This window comes from Alligator sinensis, unplaced genomic scaffold, assembly GCF_000455745.1.
Source record: "Alligator sinensis unplaced genomic scaffold, ASM45574v1 scaffold115_1, whole genome shotgun sequence".
NCBI classification, from domain to species: Eukaryota; Metazoa; Chordata; order Crocodylia; family Alligatoridae; genus Alligator; species Alligator sinensis.
In genome coordinates this window covers 230,261-247,140 of record NW_005841895.1, presented here as the reverse complement: position 1 = coordinate 247,140, position 16,880 = coordinate 230,261, and the positions used below count along the sequence as shown (strand labels likewise).

At 44.5% G+C, this 16,880-nt stretch overlaps 1 protein-coding gene across 1 annotated transcript in view; it reads left to right on the top strand.

Moving 5' to 3' along the window:
- The first annotated feature begins 1,700 nt into the window (after positions 1–1,700).
- Positions 1,701–16,880, top strand: part of KCNB1 (potassium voltage-gated channel subfamily B member 1) — a 235,896-nt gene continuing 220,716 nt past the window's right edge. Inside the window, exon 1 of the mRNA XM_006018148.2 lies at positions 1,701–2,180. The gene's annotated coding sequence lies outside the window, so the exon portion shown is untranslated. The remainder of the gene's footprint in view (positions 2,181–16,880) is intronic.

The following is a 16,880-nucleotide window of genomic DNA, read 5'->3' as shown; positions in this document are numbered from 1 at the left end:
TCAGGACCCCTGCCCCATGCACCAGATCAGGCCCACCAAGTGGCCCACGGACTGACTGAGTGCTGTCCATCTGGTTTGTGTGGCAAAGGAGGGATATCACTGCTGTAGGCAAAGAGAATAATTTTTTTCATTGTTTTAATTAATGCTACTTCAAATTATTGGAATGTCCCACTGAAAGATATCACATTGTGAAAAACAGGTGAATCACAGGCATAAAAAGAAAGTGAGATATTTAAAAAAAAAAAAATGTATGGTCTTTGAAATCTACATCAATGGCTCAGTCCTGAGAGGTGTAGAGTGACTGGCCAAGTGCTTAGTAGTCACAACCCACCAATGCATTGAAGATCATGGGAGCTAAAAAAATTGCTCAGCAACTTGTAGCATCAGGCAATAAATAACTTCAGCTTATTAATTTTTGCCCCTTTAACTAGAAAGAGTTAAGATTCTGATTGTGTGTTCATCTCCGAGTATAAGCTTGTACTCTAAAATATAAGCTAACAGGTGAAAGAAGGTAGAATGAGCTTGCAGCATGACACAAGCTTTTTGAAGCTCTTTTGTATTTGGAAGAGAAGAGGGCAAGTCATAATGGGTGCGTGGGAAAGAACTGATCTTTGGCAAAAGGGTGCAACCACTTCTAATACCCCCAGCATTAACAAGCATTATACCATGCACTTTTCTTCAGGAACCCCACCTCCCCTATATAAGTCATAATTGGTTGGATTATAAATAAATGATAATGACCCATTGAAATCACCCATTGAAATAATACTTTTTATCACTCATTAAAATGATACTTCTGTTCCACCCCAATACTAAAGATGAGTACAGCTGTTAGGCCAGCCTAAATCTTGTTTCTAGGAACAAATTATGCTGAACAGGCCTTACCCTGCCTCTGAAAGGTTATTTTTGCAAACTGAGAGAGATTGTTCTTAAGGGTGCTTAGTGCAGAGCTGAGACACGCAGAGCTCCTCAGAGCAGATGTGATGTGACGATGAACAGATGCATTTCATTAACATTAGCTATAGATTTCCACACTCAAGTAAACCATCTTTTTTTAGTAGAAAAAACCCCAACCTAAATGATGGTAATTTGCAAGACGGGCAAGCTGCTGTGCATTAAATTAGTCAGAGCACTAAAATGGGAGAAGGTACCTCCCTTCCTCGTTATTAAGAGCTGGATTGTGATTTACATTTCATGGCTGTGCAGGAAAGTATTGGAGTATTGGTGGGGAGGGAGTGGAAAAGTGAAAGAAAGCAGTTATTAACCCTCTTCTGCACAGAGATAAATGGAAAGGGATAGAGGGAATTTGCTTTTCCCCTGACTCTCTCCATTTAGCACAACTGAGCTGGCAGGGAGAGGAAAGAAAACTGCTATTAGCACAGGTTAGCAGCAGCTGGGGGTGGGAAAAAGAACTATGCTATGTGTTGTGAAAGATTTTATTAGGGACTTCTATTGCTGTGATCCTTTATTAGCAAAGCATCTAAAAGATTGACTTATTCACTTTAAAAAGTCACACAAACCTACAGGGCCAGATGGCTAGCTTATGGCCAAACAACTTGCTTTATTGCAAATTCCATTAAGACGTGGCACAAAAACCTGGGCAAGTCTCCCACGGTGAAGGCCTCTAAAGTACTTGAGAGGACAATAGTAAATTGTACAAATGGATGCCCCTTACAGAAGGGTGTATCAGGAGCTGCTGGGTTTGTTAGAGACAATATTCTCAGTCTATTTGAGGGGAAATACATAAATTTAGGGCCTCCTAAATGTGACTTTTTCTTTATGACAACCTGCTTCATTGTCAATATTTAATGCGCAGGGAAGATAAGAAGCAGACAGATGCCACTTTCTTGAAAAAGTATCCATAATAGTAGCTCCTTATGGATTGTTCTTTGTTCAGTTGCTTTGCTTATGTTGCGGCAATTAGGATTGGAGTCCCATTGTGCCGGGGCACTGTACAAACATCAAGAGAATGGAGCTTTGTTCTGAAGAGTTTACAGCCGGAATGGGAATGGGAAAGAAAAAGAAGGGGAAAAAAAGCCGGTGAGCCAGGGAAAACAGCTGTGGCACAAGTACTCCCCCTGGTGATTGGGACTGAGTCCCAATTAACAACACCTGTGCCACGAATCCTCACTTCGTTATTGAACTCCATCGCTAGCCACCATGGACTGGCCTGGCCAGAGGTAACCAAGCCAAATTCTTTTTTTCTGATGGATAGCACTTTTCCTCCAAAAGTGGTCCTGGTGATATTGGTGAAGTGCAGTGGTAGAAACCCTAGATAAGACTCTTTGAATTTGGCCGATGTGGTTGCTTTTTTGGTGTTTTATTTTTGCCTTTTATCCCATATCATTTGATTTGTGGGCTGTATTCCCATTAACAAGCAGTTATTCCTAAGAGTAACTGGCCTGAAACTAATGGGATAACTGCTAACAGTGGAGGCTTGCCAATTTGTGTAAAGGGTCTTACCTTTTTTTAATTTATGTTTATTTAACACTTGCCTCACTAGTTAAAATGATTCTCTCTCTTTTCCCCCCCCCCCCTAAAAAGAGGGGAAGGAAGGCAAAAATGTATATATGTTTTCAAAAAAGGAAATATACTTTTGAATTCTGACTGTGATTTATTTACCATGTCAGAATGCATGCTGTATGATGTTGGTAGGCTCCATACCACCGGAAGGGAAAAAAACAGTAATACTTTTGTTGAACAATGTCATGTGTCTTTGAGCTGCTTTACATCGGGTAACAAATCCTAATGAGCCAAAGCTTCATAGATTACCTCAAATCTCAGAGAAAGTGGAGCACAGAGGGGAAGTTACCTGACCAAGGCCGCATGGGAAGTTGTGGTGGAGCTAAGACTAAATGTAGGGAGACCTTTGCTCCTTGTTTCAAGCACAAAACACTTTCTAATGCTGCTGCCTTCCTCTGCAGTACATCTGAGCTTTCATTCATGTGGCCAGAATGCATCTGAGCTTTGATGAAGATCCCTCTGAATTTAAAGCTGGTATATGAAAATAGAATACTGCAGGTATTGTGCTGACTGCTTAGGGCTTGATGCAAAGATCAGGTACTCAATGGGAGCTTTTGCAATGTCTTCAGGCGGGTTTGGATCAGGTTCTTATATTGTCTAACAGAAGTAGTGGACTGATGCATTTAGCAGAGGAATTTGCACTACAATTGCTCCTGCTCAAAAAGACAAGATTTGCTGAAATGCTTGACTCCACATCACCTATATTACTTCCAACAGGAAAAATGATTTCACAACATATTTTATGGTTGGAAATATAAGGTGTGGACAGGCGAAACCCTTACACCCAAATACACCGTGGATGACTTGTATTGAATCATATGCATCCCGTTAATTGTTTTGTTTGTCTGTCTCCTTTTAGTCCATGGTAAGTGAAGCCAAACTACAGTAACTTACTTACCCTCTTTCATGCAGGGGCAAGCTTACTGTGGTTGAGCTTCATTTACTGCAAATTAGATTTAAAAATTGCACTGAATCATCTGATGTGCTCTTGAGCAGTAAGTCCCCTTCCTCTTAAAAATGGTGAAAGTGTATACCTATCCTATCAATGCCATGAGAAACAGTGTTAAATCTGTATCTCATTTCATACAGTCACCTGCATTGGAATTCAACCATCCAAACTGATTAAAGATAATTGAGCCTGGTTCAGAAGGGAACATAGGGCCCTAAAATTGGGATTTCAGAATCACTTCAATTACTATATTGAAAGCCTTGCTCAATCACTGTCTGACCTTGGATGTGCCTATCTCCACAGGCATCTCGCTTTCTTGACTTCATGGTTCCCTGGACATCTAGAACAGCATCTCTGTGCATGCCTAGAACTGTCCAGCTGGGCACTGAACTCATGCTTAAATATGACTGGGTAAAGAAACTAGCCGTTCCCCCATCTAAATCCCTCCCAGGATCTCAGTCTAGTAGGCATTCTCACAACTTGTCCAGGTTCAGTTCCCATTGGGTGGGGATAGTCTCCCTCCCATTTGTAGACTGCTTTTCTTCAGAAGGTGCAGCTTGATTCCTGGGCCAGAGTGTGATTAGGGAAATAACCTAAGGATGGAGGTCCTGTGTTCCAGCCCTTTTTTTTTTCAAGGGCTGCTTCTGAACATTGCCAACTGATAGTTTAATGTAAAATGCACAAGCCACATTGGGAATAGGGACAGAAACTGCAGACTCCCCTTTCCCAGGTGAGTACTTTAGTCACCAAGCTAGAAAACCATGGTCCTTTTTGTACCTGCTTTTCTCAGAGCTAGAGAGTCCTGAACACCTTTTACTTCAGTGGCACGGTTTCAACAGGAGTTAGAGAATGCCTTCCCCTTGCACATACTTAAAATAACATGGATCCTAGTGGTTAGGGCTTTCTCTTAAGAGGAGGGGAATGTCAATTTGAGTCTGCTCAGACTGAACAGGGAATCCAATCTGGATCTCATTTCCTGAGCCCTTAGGCTATTATATAAAACAGGGCTGCCTGTACCAGCCCTTGGCTGTGCTTCACAAGACTAGCATGAGCTGTGACTACTTCTTTGAGATGTCATGGGTGCCTACTTTCACAAAAGCATTCCAAGCTGTGGATCTAGTGGTTGGAGGTACTTACCTGCAGTCCTGAAGGAACCACTTACGCCCAGACACTGGTGAGGTTTAAGTCACCCCTGTCCTCAGCACTTCCTGTCGGCCGGCTCTCGGTGGCAGCGCCTAGAGCATGCTGGCTGTCTCAAAACCCATTCACTTGCCTAGCTGTTCTCAGCAGAAGGCCAAGTGCCAAACTCAAAGAGTTTTGAAGTCTGTTCTGGGGGCACCCTGGAACTGGGCACTGGAACAACTTCTGCAAAGTTCTGAGCATCCTCAATTCCCCCTAAAGGAGTGTGATCTGTATCTTGCATGAGTGGATCTCAGGCAGACTATGGCAATGTTTTCATTTCAAAAGACTATATCCAATTTACAATCCAGTTCTTCTGGATTGTCAGTGACATGTATGCAGATGAACAAGAACTCTGCCATCAGCCAACTCCTCCATGTCGCAAAAGAGAGCATTAGCATTCATGGGGAATGTTGTTGTCCCATGTGAAGTGGCTTAAACCCTGACAACCTTGAAGGATATTTTTTGTGGGGTTTTCTTTAAGTCTTCAACCTGACAGCTACAGGCATTTTGGGTGGAAAAAGAAAGACATTGAAAGTAAACAGAATTAGATGGGCTTCTTTAAAATAATCTTCTTAAGCCTAAGGAGGCTAGACAGCCACCTAGCCGGGGTCATTTGACCCCAGCATCCCTTCCTGCCCATGGCAGGGGGTTGGACTTGATGATCTGCTTGGGTCCCTTCCGACCCTACCAACTACGAATTAAAATGGCTTTAATAAAATATACACAATTGGTGAAGGAACGTTATGTGAGTTCAATCAAGAAAGTAGCACACTCGCCCCTAGGGAAGAAGGGAATCTTTACTCAGTGGGCTCCTGGGAAACGTTGAAAGAGGGGTGGTGACTGGCTGTAAAGACAATCCCCATCAAGTTCCTGACAGGTGAGAGGTGACAGTCGCATTGAGAAAGAGATTATCAACCGTCTGGTAAAGGAAGTGTGTAACTGGCTCCTGCCAGCAACCATCTGTGTTCCTCTTGCCACAGTCAGCCTGTCGCAAATCAAAATGCTCTTTTCCCATCCAGGAGTTAAATACAGCTCCTTCAGCATGCCTAGCCTCTCCTGGCTTGGGAGCTCCTGTCTGGTAATGCATTTTACTTGCCAGCTTTTTTACTGTGGGGTCACTGTTTCAAAATAACAATGCCATTAAAGAGCCTTCTTGCATGCACACAATCCTGGGTTTGCCTAGCCAATGAAATCAGTGATGTGTGACAACTTGGTTTATTGTGAGCCGCCTCTGCTCCAGTATCCCAATGAGCACTTGAACCTAGGAGATAAGACTTACTCTGTGGCTGCAATGTTCAGTCCATGGCCACAAGTGCTAGCAACAATGGAATAATTCAATACAAGCGGCTTCAGCAGATTACTCTTTTCACTAAACTTTATAATCCCTTAATCTCTCTCAGCCCAACAATGGACACATCAAACAATTTATACATGATCTGCCTTTTGGCCTGGTTCTTGGTATATAGCTGGCATGTTCCCATACCAGGGGATCATCTCTTTGTCTTCTGTTTCTGTGTACAGAAAATTGGGGACTTGGTCCATGAATAGGGTTCATAGGTACCACCACAGGACAAAGTAATAATAAAAAAGAATTGCAAAGGGTGTCCAGTACAGTCAACTGTGATAGCAAACACGGGATGTGTTCAAGTCATCGGCTATGAAGGCTCACTACAGCCCAGAACTTGATCTGGGAGCAATGAACCGGCCTTGGCCTTCCTACTGCAGTTTGCAGGAAATTGGATCCAAAACCCAAATGGGATTTAAAGGTACCAAAAGTCCCTGGCCTCCCTCCTGCATTATTCCTACTATGCCAGAGAGAGCCAGTCAGTTCTGGGTCACCACCAGCTCTTAGGATCTTGTGTTTATTCTCTAGTACAGTGAGTCTGCCACTGACCAAAACATGCTCCATAGAGAGAATTGGACCCCTTTTGCTCCCAACCCCTAGGCAGCAGATGTTTGGAGTTCCATGGTCTCAAAGGCCATGGAGCTGGATGTCCCAATGGTCTGCCTTAATCTATTCCTGGCCTTCCTACAGCATTTCAAAATGAGTCTCCTTATGACATGGGGATTCTGGAGGTTTTTCTGCAGCTCAGCCTCAGAACAGCTGTACAGAGGGGATGGCAACAGATCCAATTCATGGCTCCCAGAAGATCTTCAATCTGCAAAATGGGTGCTGGAGTTGTTTGCTGTCTGTCTTCTGTTGGACAATGTTAGAGCAAAGATTTCTTATTGCTTTGGAGAGCATGGCTTGGCATGAGGGTAACTAATTACTGACACATGCCTTTTGCAGGGTTGCTACTGTGCTTTCCCTGCATCCAGTTAATATAGGCACATATGGACATGCCCCTGGATAGCATTCCTTCAGGACTTACAGCTAATTTCATTAAATATTTACTTAAAATTACTTTTTTTTCATTTATTACTTTGCAGTGGTTGACTTAAAACATTCCAAACTGCAAACCAGCTGTAACTTTTGTTATTGCTAAACTACATTAAAGGCAGGGAAAATTAACAGGGCTGTTTATTAATACAAGAAGGCAAATTCTGCTGTCGGTTACCACCCTTCAGGGGCAAACTGGACAGGTAAGTGAGGGTACAATGTGACCAGTGGTCTTTACTCTTCCAAGCCATTATATTTCATGTTGTTTAGGTATAACGTATGTTTAGACAGAAGTCAAACAAATGCATAGAAACGGTAGCTAATTTATCCTCACTTAAAAATATGTGCATCAGTAACTAATCCCATAAAAGCATCTTTTATTTATGCTGGTAATGGCTGAAATATACAGTTTCCAGGTATCTGGATGAGCATATAACAAGGTTATATAATAGTAGTAGAATCACTTTTAAAAGAAGCCTCCTGAGATTTATAACCAGTTTAGTTATTCCCTGTGCAACTTTGAGGAGGTCATTTAACCTTCACTTGCCTCAGTTTCCTTATCTGGAAAAGGGGCAAATAGTACCTCCTTTACTGAAATTGCTTTTGAAATGAATAAATGTTTACAAAGGCCTCGGAGAACATCATAAGAAAGGTCAGGATCTTATTTCTGTCAATAGCCTGAAAGGAACAGTTCAAGCCTGGTTAAAATGGTGGGTTTGCCAGGATTGGCTCCTACTCTGGGATTTATTGTGGTGCTTGTTATATGGAACTAGTTGTGTGTTTCATATTATCCGTAAGTCTCTGCCCCGCCCCACATTAATTAAGGAGCCATGATGAGGGAGCTGGGAAGAGGAGCTTCACATCAGGGGATGAGTTAGTGGCAGTCAAGAAACAGGAATGTGATGTGAGAAAGAAGGGTCCCAGCTGGGAGATAAGATTGAGGTGATATGATGAAAGTCGGACTCTGGTGCCTATGCTCATTCCCAATCTACCCTCGCCCACCCCTGGTGATGCTGTATATAAAGCTGGAGCTCGGGAAAATAAGGAGTCCCTTTTTATCACTGGCTGTCTGACAAGCTTAAGAACTGGGCAGGAAGCCAGTCAGTTCCTACCTGAAGAGCACACACAGAGCAGACAGACTTCAGAGTAAAATTGACACAGATTATTCAAGCTTCCTTGGTTAATGAACATTTTCTTAAATGTGTGAATGTGAATGCAGACCAGGTTCTAGTCCTTTTTCTTTTGAATGGTGAGGAACTTGCTAGCTTTAATAGCATCATTTCAAATTCTACCCTTGCCAGTCCATCAAGCTGGTTCCCTGGATAGACTATGCAGTTATGTAGATTGGTGTGTATGTAAATAGCTGTTTCATGGGAAGTGACAAGTGGATGGCAACAGACTTAGTACTTCACATCTGGTTGTCCTCAACATTGCTTGACTGAGTGTGCTTCATACTCAACTGTAGTGCATCCAATTAGGTCAAGATGACCGAGCAGTTTAAAGTGCCGCGTTTCATTCTCCTTTGGTGAGTAGCCACCTCTGAATCTCTGTAGAGTGGCTGTGTCCCTTAAGCAGAATAAGGCTTATAGTTATTACCTCCCTGCTCTGCATTGCTGAAGGGGTGGAGGACATAAGTAATACTGGTGTCTGTATGGTCCAGAGGAAAGCAACATAATGATTGGAGCATTAGAAAACATGATATCTGAGGAAAGATTGGAAGAATTGGAATGATTTAGTTATAGGCTGAGGGAGAGGGAGTGGATAACAAAAGATTAAATACAAAAAGGGTTGTTATGGAAAGGATGGTGATCAGTTGTTCTCTCTGACCACAGGAGTAGGGGCTTCAATTGCAACAAGGGAGAACTGGGGTTAAATGGAAATAAAAGAGAAATAATGGGCTTAAATTGCAACAAGGGAAAATTGAGTTAGAAATTGGGAAGAATTTTCTATTGGGGAGGGCACTTAAGCACTGGAATAGAGTGCGAAGAGAGGCTGTCTGATCTCCATCACTGGAAGTTTTTAAGAGCATGTTAGAGAAACACTTGTCTTAGATACTTTAGACAGGGCCAGTCCTGTTCTGGGCAGAGGCAGGGAGGGATTCTTTGGCCTTTGAGGCCCTTCCTGGGCCTCTTTTTTTTTTTTTGTTGGCTGGATTCAGAACTGCTTTCTGTATGTCATCACAACCTCTATACTGCTTACCTACCCTAACGTATTTATCCAATTACCCTTGTGTTCAAATGGAAGCTTCTGTGGGGAGGAGGATCTAAACACATTTGGTTTCCTGGTATCACAGGGAAGTTCTGTCTAGCCTTGTCACACAGTGCAGCAATGCCCAGAGACTTAAAATGCTCAGATTAGTTGCAACAGTGTTTCATTTTATAATAACTAATATGGCATATGTACAGATAAACAGGCTGGAATTCTCTTGTAGAGCTGATTACTAGCTCTACCAATGTAGGGCTTGGCTGTCTAAAGCCTTCCGTAAAAGATCCTATCTGGGAACTTTCAATATGATCTCTCTCTCATCTGAACCGGGAGTGTTTATTTCCCCCCTCTCCTATGTTGCAATGATTTGCTCTTTCTCAGCAGTTATGCCAGTCAGTCACCAGAACTGGTCTCACAACACCTGCTGTAGGGCTACAGGTTTTCTAAAGCCTGGTAGGCGAGCAGGGCTTTTTCCAACCCAGAAATATCATTCACAGCCTCTGAATCAGAATTATGCATAATACAGTGCTTCCCACAAACATAGTTGGCTCCACAATCTGTATCTTGTAATAACTCCTTTACTATTTATATCCCATGGCAAACAACTGAAGTTTGCTAATGTTGCCTAAAATCAGTGGCTACCCCATTTCTGTACCTGCATGTTTCCACTCCTAGCTGTAGATATTTTCTTACAAATAGCTTAATCATTTAGCAGTTTTTTGAGTAACCACTCCCCAGGAAAGAGTTGGATGGGGGGTGGAGCAGATTATGCCTACCTAGGTGGGTAGGGATGAAATAAGATGCTCCTGATGAATTATTTTGAGCTAGATCAGAGGGGGAGAGTGGGAGTCTCTTTCTTCTTTGTTGGGCCCTTGATCCCACAATGATGGTATCAAAAGTGCTTAAGCCAGAAAGCTCAGATAGAAATTAATAATTGTGAGCCATTTCTATACTGTATTTTAAAGAATGTGATTCCACCCTACAGAAAGAAATGTATTTGTTTATGTAGCTGACGCCTAACTTCCCTAGATTTCAATAGGGTTTAAATACTCTGAAGAGCACATGGGTTGTTTTCATGTTCTCACATAGGTGTGCAATGAAAATCAGTCTTTGTCTTCTGAGTTTGCTCTAGTATCGAACATGTATTACTAGCATTTGAGATTCATAAATGCTGTTAACCCTGCTACAATTCATCTTTACTTACTTTGCAGTAGTGACTGCCTTTAAAAACTCTATTCTTCCGCTGCACCCTCCTGAGTACTCTTTCCTTCTCAGGAGCAGCAGCCTGAAAATAACCTGACCTAGCTGTCCTTTTCCCAGCACTGGAACAGCTTCAGGAAGTATGTGCCTACCCCTCTAAGGGCACTCCTGCTCTTCATATTGCTGAATAGCAGCAGATTAACATGCATTCAGTGTTGGCTATGGCCATACTGACATATACAATGACCCCAACCATACCCCTATGTTCATTGTTCGGGCTATTCCCTAGATTGAAAATATTTGCCAACTTGACCCTGGCATGAGGATGGAGGATGTGTTTGCTTTGCATACTGCAGCAGTCAGCAAGTGTTATGGCTAATGAGGGCATTCCACTGAGCCTCACCTCTATTTTTCTCATGACTAGCACAAGTACCAAAAGCCTGGCCTTTGCAGTGCCCAGTAGCTGCTGTTAGGCAGAGAGAGACATGAGTTTTGACTATAGGTGGATTACCACATGGGTCAGCTGGGCCTGGGCACAGGAGCCCCTGCCAAACAGTGGCTCCTGGATGCCTGTAGGGTGGGCACAGGGGAAAGGGAGCAGCTTGGTGTGGATGAGCTGCTGTGTGCAATACGGCAGGCCATGGCTGTCAGGTACTGGGTGGGGTGCAGGGCACAACTGCACTGGAGCCCTGGGAACAGCCGGAGCTGCTGGCGGTAGGGAGCAGAGCCGGGCACGGTGCGTCGCTAGAACCTGCTGGTGATGGAGCAGCTGCAGTGCAGCCAGGTCCCAGCTCAGCAGGGCTGCAATCCTGCTAATTTGCTGGGTGCCACTGCAGCCACACTGAGCTGCAGCAGGGTGAGTGACTGCCTCTGGAGCTTGGTCCATGCTGCATGCTCCTGGTGGGCAGTAGCTTTGCACCCCCGGTGCCACCTGGTCATGGGGTGATGTTGTGTGGGGTCCGGTGTAACCGGCCCCAGTCTCTGGCTGCAGTGCAGACCTGTAGGTGGGCAGCTCGTGCCCTGGGCCTGGAGGGCAGCATGTCCTGCTCTGGCTGCTGCTTCTGCTGTGCTGGCTAGGGATGGAGCCTGCAGGTGCAGGTTGGGGGTGGGGGAGGGCTGGGCTCAGGGACCCATTGAATCTTAATCCACCCCTGGTTTTGACCCACACTTGGCACATCTTATCCTCATACCAGTAGATACCAGGCTAGCTAGCTTAAAGCTAGTTTAGGGACATCTACTTTGCTCCACAAGGTCTAGACTGAAGCTGCAGCAGAAATACCTGTAGGCTGAAATGCCACAGCTGGAGATCAAACAGGACTGGACACTGCATCACCTGAAGATCAATAGCAACAGGGGAAGTGATGGGCAACTGAAAGTCCTGTTTACACTGATAGGCAGTTGCAGATGCTCCTCACCAGTCAGGGTCAAGTCTAATGCTTGTATCCTTGCTTGCTAAGATGAGGGAAAATCAGTCTCAGCTTTCACAGCATAAACTGGTCAGGAAATAAATTTTATTTTTTTTCCTATGAGCCCTGCACATTTGGAAAAGTGCCTTGCTGGGAGTGGGGTTGATGGGTTTTTGTTTTCCTTTGAAGCTCAAGTGACTGCCTTCATGTTGGCAGAGGAACAGAGGTCCTGCAGGTTTGTACTGGGGTAACAAGGGATTGGTTAATATGGGGGGGCTGGACCCAGTGATCTCGCAAGGTCTCTTCCAGCCCTAAACTTGTGTGAATCTGTGACTCTTGGCCTGGCTCATAACTGCGTATATGCCTATAGAACCAGACAGTGCCAGGTTGCTTACCATCAGGAAAAGGTTCTAGTTCTGATGGACCATGGTAAACCCTATAAGTGTGTACAAGGCAATGCTGTACAGACTGGTCTGAGCTATCTCTGCATGAACTACCTTACCTACTGGAAGCCGTAACACTGTCTGAGCATCATCCTCTGACAGTCTAAGATGCCCTTTTTCTCAAAAGACTAGCCTAGTTCTCACACTGCTACATGGCATTGCACTGTCCTATCTAAGCATACCCTGGCTAGCAGTCCCTGCTCTCAGTTATGCTGGTGCAAAGATGGAGCAACTTTATTGATTCTTTTGTTCCTGATAGGCACCTGTGAAGCAAATTGCAGGGTCTAGTGTTAAAGGCCTTGTGTATTTCAGCCTACTTATTTGTGGCCACACAATACTGTAAACAGTAAAATTTAAAGGTGAGTATTAGATAATAGGATCTAGGATGCTCTTAAGGGTGTGGAGTAGTGAGAATAAAATGTAACCCTCTGGTCAAGCAAGGGACGGACATAGCTTTTGGCTTTAGCCAGTGTAGAATGTGGCCCCATGGGCCATATGCCTTGCAATTTCCTCCCTTTCTCTGTGCTACATCATAGAAGATGGGTTTTAAAGTGTTTTTTCCTTCTGTAAGTATTTATATTCTGTCTCAAATCCAACATTACCAAGACTAATGTGGCTGTAGGTAATGTAGATTTACACATGCAACCACCGTAGGGAATATACCAGTGTTTCTGCAACACTTAAGAGCTATCAGTTCTCTAGATTCATCTTCATTAACCGCACTGAGAACATTGGGGTGACGGAATCATTCTTAGGAAGAGAGACGGTAATGTTTGTGTACAGTCAGTAAGTGCTGAAATGCTATTTAATGTATGCGAGGGGAGACTCCTTCAGTGCAACATGTAAAGCTAGAGTCAAGCGGGACAGCTTTTGATGTGCTTTCTAGTAATTTGAAATAGAACGTCTTTAAGAATTGAATCAGACTAAGGGAGCGAACCATGAAAAAGAACCAGCAGTAAGTCCAGTGAAGACCTTTCCAAATGAATAGTATGAAGCTGTACAACAGTGCACCTTCTCCTGAACTGCACCATTCATAAGGAAAGTGCAGTCTTTTGCCTGGAATTGAGGGTTATAGTGTCAGTGTTGATGTACAGACTCCCCCCCACCCCAGCATGTGATGATGCTGGAAGTTTGTGCTGGGAAAAACTTCATAAAGGTTCAAATAAACTCCAGCTTTATCCAGACTGACTAGATCCTGGACTTTTAGAAGAATTTCTCTGTCATTACCTGTCCTTCAGTCCTTGTTGAATAGGCATTACCCCATGCTGTTATAAACACAATTCCCTGCAGCAGCTTCTCTTCCTTATAGCATTCTTCTTGCAACAACCCATCTCCTTTTTACATTTGAGACTATTCTTCAGACAAGTGAAATTGCCCTATGGCTTGATCCTTTTCCCATCTGTTGCCCTCTGTTCCCCTCTCCAGTCCTAACTAAGTCTTTCTCCTGCTCTGTGCCTTACATGAAAAGATCCAGTGCAGTAGGCCATCTATCCCAAGTTCTTCACTTGTTCCCTGAGGGGGAAATTTAAAGGTCCATGATCAATTGCTCTGCAGGCTGTGGGGCAGCATAAGGCTGCAGCTGCAATTGAAACGAGTATGATAAGACTTTAATCAAAGAAGAGTGGCCAGACGGAAGGTCAGCCATTGGTGAGGAAGGCTTTTTGGAAGTGAGCCCAGTATTTTATGGGTTTGTTTTTAATTGTGTAGCAGCACTTTAGGGCATGCATGAGTGACAGGGCATTCTCACAATTCACCTCAGGATGTTTAACTCTTGTGTTTATAGCCCTTGGATAAATGCTGAAGTCTGGTTCACTCTCCTTGGCAGCATGAGAGGTGAAACCAGATATATAGATATGTAAATGTAGTTAGTGAGCCCAGGAAAATGCACTGAGCCATATGTTTTCCTCTGAAGTACTTGAGGTTTAAAGTATTTGCTTATCAATAACTCTGTAGCCACTTGGAAAGGAACAAGATCTTCCACTCACTGTATTCAAGTGTTTGGATGGCTCCAGAGGTCTTGAAAATAAGCCACAAATGAGGGTTGTTGGTTGTAGCTGTGTTGGTCTAAGGACATAGGCAGACAAGATTCTTTGGGTAATGTAATATCATTTATCTAATAAAAGATTAGATCTTTTATTAAATAAAAGGTATCACATTTACCCAAAGCCACAAATGAAGATTTGAGAAGCCTGGGGCATGAAAATATCAAATGTGAGAGATTATCTGAAGAGACAATGTGCTATTGGGTTAGATAACCTTGCCAAAAGGTACATCCTGTATTGCATCATCTCATTCTCATGCCTATACTGCCCCTTGCTGACAAACTCTGTGCTGATATAGAGAGAAGTTTTGGGAGAATCAAAGTCAGAGAAATAAAAACTCATTTACTTCAAAGAGTAGGTGTGTACTAGAAAAATAGATGGCTTGCTCATTTCAGGTGCAATCTGTTGCTGATCGTTTCTTTATTGAAGCCCCAGTCTTGCAGTTTGTATATGAGAAGTTGTTTTGGCTATTCACTGGAGCTGGAATTGGTGGTCTAATGTGAACAAGCACCACTGTGTTGCCAACTTGCTCTTGGGCTATTACATTGTGGCCCTCTCATCATTACTGTTCAACTAACTAGTCTTCGGTCTGGTGCAGTAATATGTGAATGCTATTGGAACTGTAACAAGAGTGGTATAGGTTACAAATGCTCTGGTGAGTAAAACCAGAGTTGTCTCTTTCTTAGTGATTTATCTGTCGACTGATTCATTGTCTTGTATTGAGTTACTTGTTTTCCTGTTTCCCCTGTTGGACTGTAAGATGATGCACCTAAGACAGGTGGACATTACTGCAAACAAACAGCCATTAGATTTCATTCAGCACCTGCTCAGGTAAAGCACTTTATCAAGTTAATAAGTGTTAGTACATGTAGCCTCAAAATCCACTGAACAGTACTTAAATGTTGTTATGCGTCATATAAGGAAGTGGAGGGACAGCCAGGAAATGATTTGCAGCAGCAAGGATAGGACCCAGATGTTCCCACTACTGATCATGTGCTTTAATGACAAGCCCAAGGAAGAGTGGCCTAGTGGACAGAGCACTGATTGGAGCGCTTTACACTTTGAGTTTTATTCCCAGCTCTTCTGGTAGACATTGGGCAAATCAGTTCTCTGTGCCTCAGTTTCTTTACCTGTAAAATGAATATAATGATGCCTACCTGAATTAAGTGCTTGAGATCTACTGATGGTATTGCCTGTATAAGAACTACCTATTACATGTTTAGATAGGAGAGCCTGACCATGCAAGCATTGTGTCTTTGAGCTGGCTTGGATTTCACTGGGAATTCCAGGTGAGGATGATTTCGTAGGTTGAAGGACAATAGATTAACATATGAGTATTAAATGATGGTGAGCACCTGGGACTGGAGGGTGAGATAAGGATAGTAGCAAACAGCACAACGATTAGCATGAAGAATCCCTTGATTATTGATATAGTTTCCCAGAACTGACCAAGCATCCCACACACTTAGGAGCCTCAGCCTCCAGTATTAATTGCCACTCTACAGCCCCAGAGTGAGAAAAGAAGCAAGCAATGGACAAAGCAAGGTCGATGGAAAGGTGCAAAGAGACTCAGTGCTTGGCTAGCTGGTTTGTTCCTTATGACCCCGAGTCCCAAGCCTTGTTTCTCCTTGCCGCACTTATGACACTCGTAATCCTGATCTACACCTCGGATCTGCCGCTTCTTCTCATCTTTAAGTATCCACAAGTGATTGCAGTGATGAGGACAGAACAAAGGCAGGGGGCTAGGGAGCAGGGGGGAAATCCTGCAGTCTTAACTCAGAGCGACAGCATGTGCCACTGCAGCAAAGGGCTGGATGCCAGGCAAGGAGAACATCTAGATGGTGCCTGTGCAACAACCCCCTTAACTCTGCAGCTCCTGGCTCAGCTGGGAGCCGAGCAAAGGCCACAGAGGTTCAGCAGCGAGTCGCTGCCTCCTGCTCCTCAGCGTGACAGTGCCTCCTTGGCGCTGGTAGCTCCGGGGGAGTCGAGGGGTGGGGGGCCAGGCCTAGAGAGAGAGGCTGCCAAGCTCCTCCTGCCTGGCCAGTCCCCTCCCTCGCCGGTAACTTCCCCCTGCAGTGCCGCAGCCCGGCTCACGGTGGAGCTGCCCCCTCTCTTCAACCCCCAACTTGCAACAACTCCGGGACGGGATTGCGGGGGGAAAGCTGGAGCTTCGCACCAGACTTGTTGATCGCTGGTACGAGGCGGCGGAGGGAAGTCCCGGAGCTCGCCTGCGTGCCGGGAGGGAGGGGGGAGGAAAAAACCAGATGTGGCTCCATCCTCCCATGTAGCCGGGGGCGGAGGAGCAAGCCCGGCTGACGAAGAAGGCCTCGGGGAGCTTCTTGCTAAAGGGCGCCGGAAAAATCGTGCAGCTTCCCGGCGCCGGGGACTGGGTCGGCCTCGCTTCCCTTCCTCCTTCACCCGCCCCCTGTCTCCGGGGGTCTTGGACATACTGGAATTTGCTTGTGAGCTTTCCGCATCAGGCTTCCCCGGCGAGACGCACAGCGGCGTCTCCCTGGTGCTCGCCCCGCCGGCCGATGCATGATGCGGCCC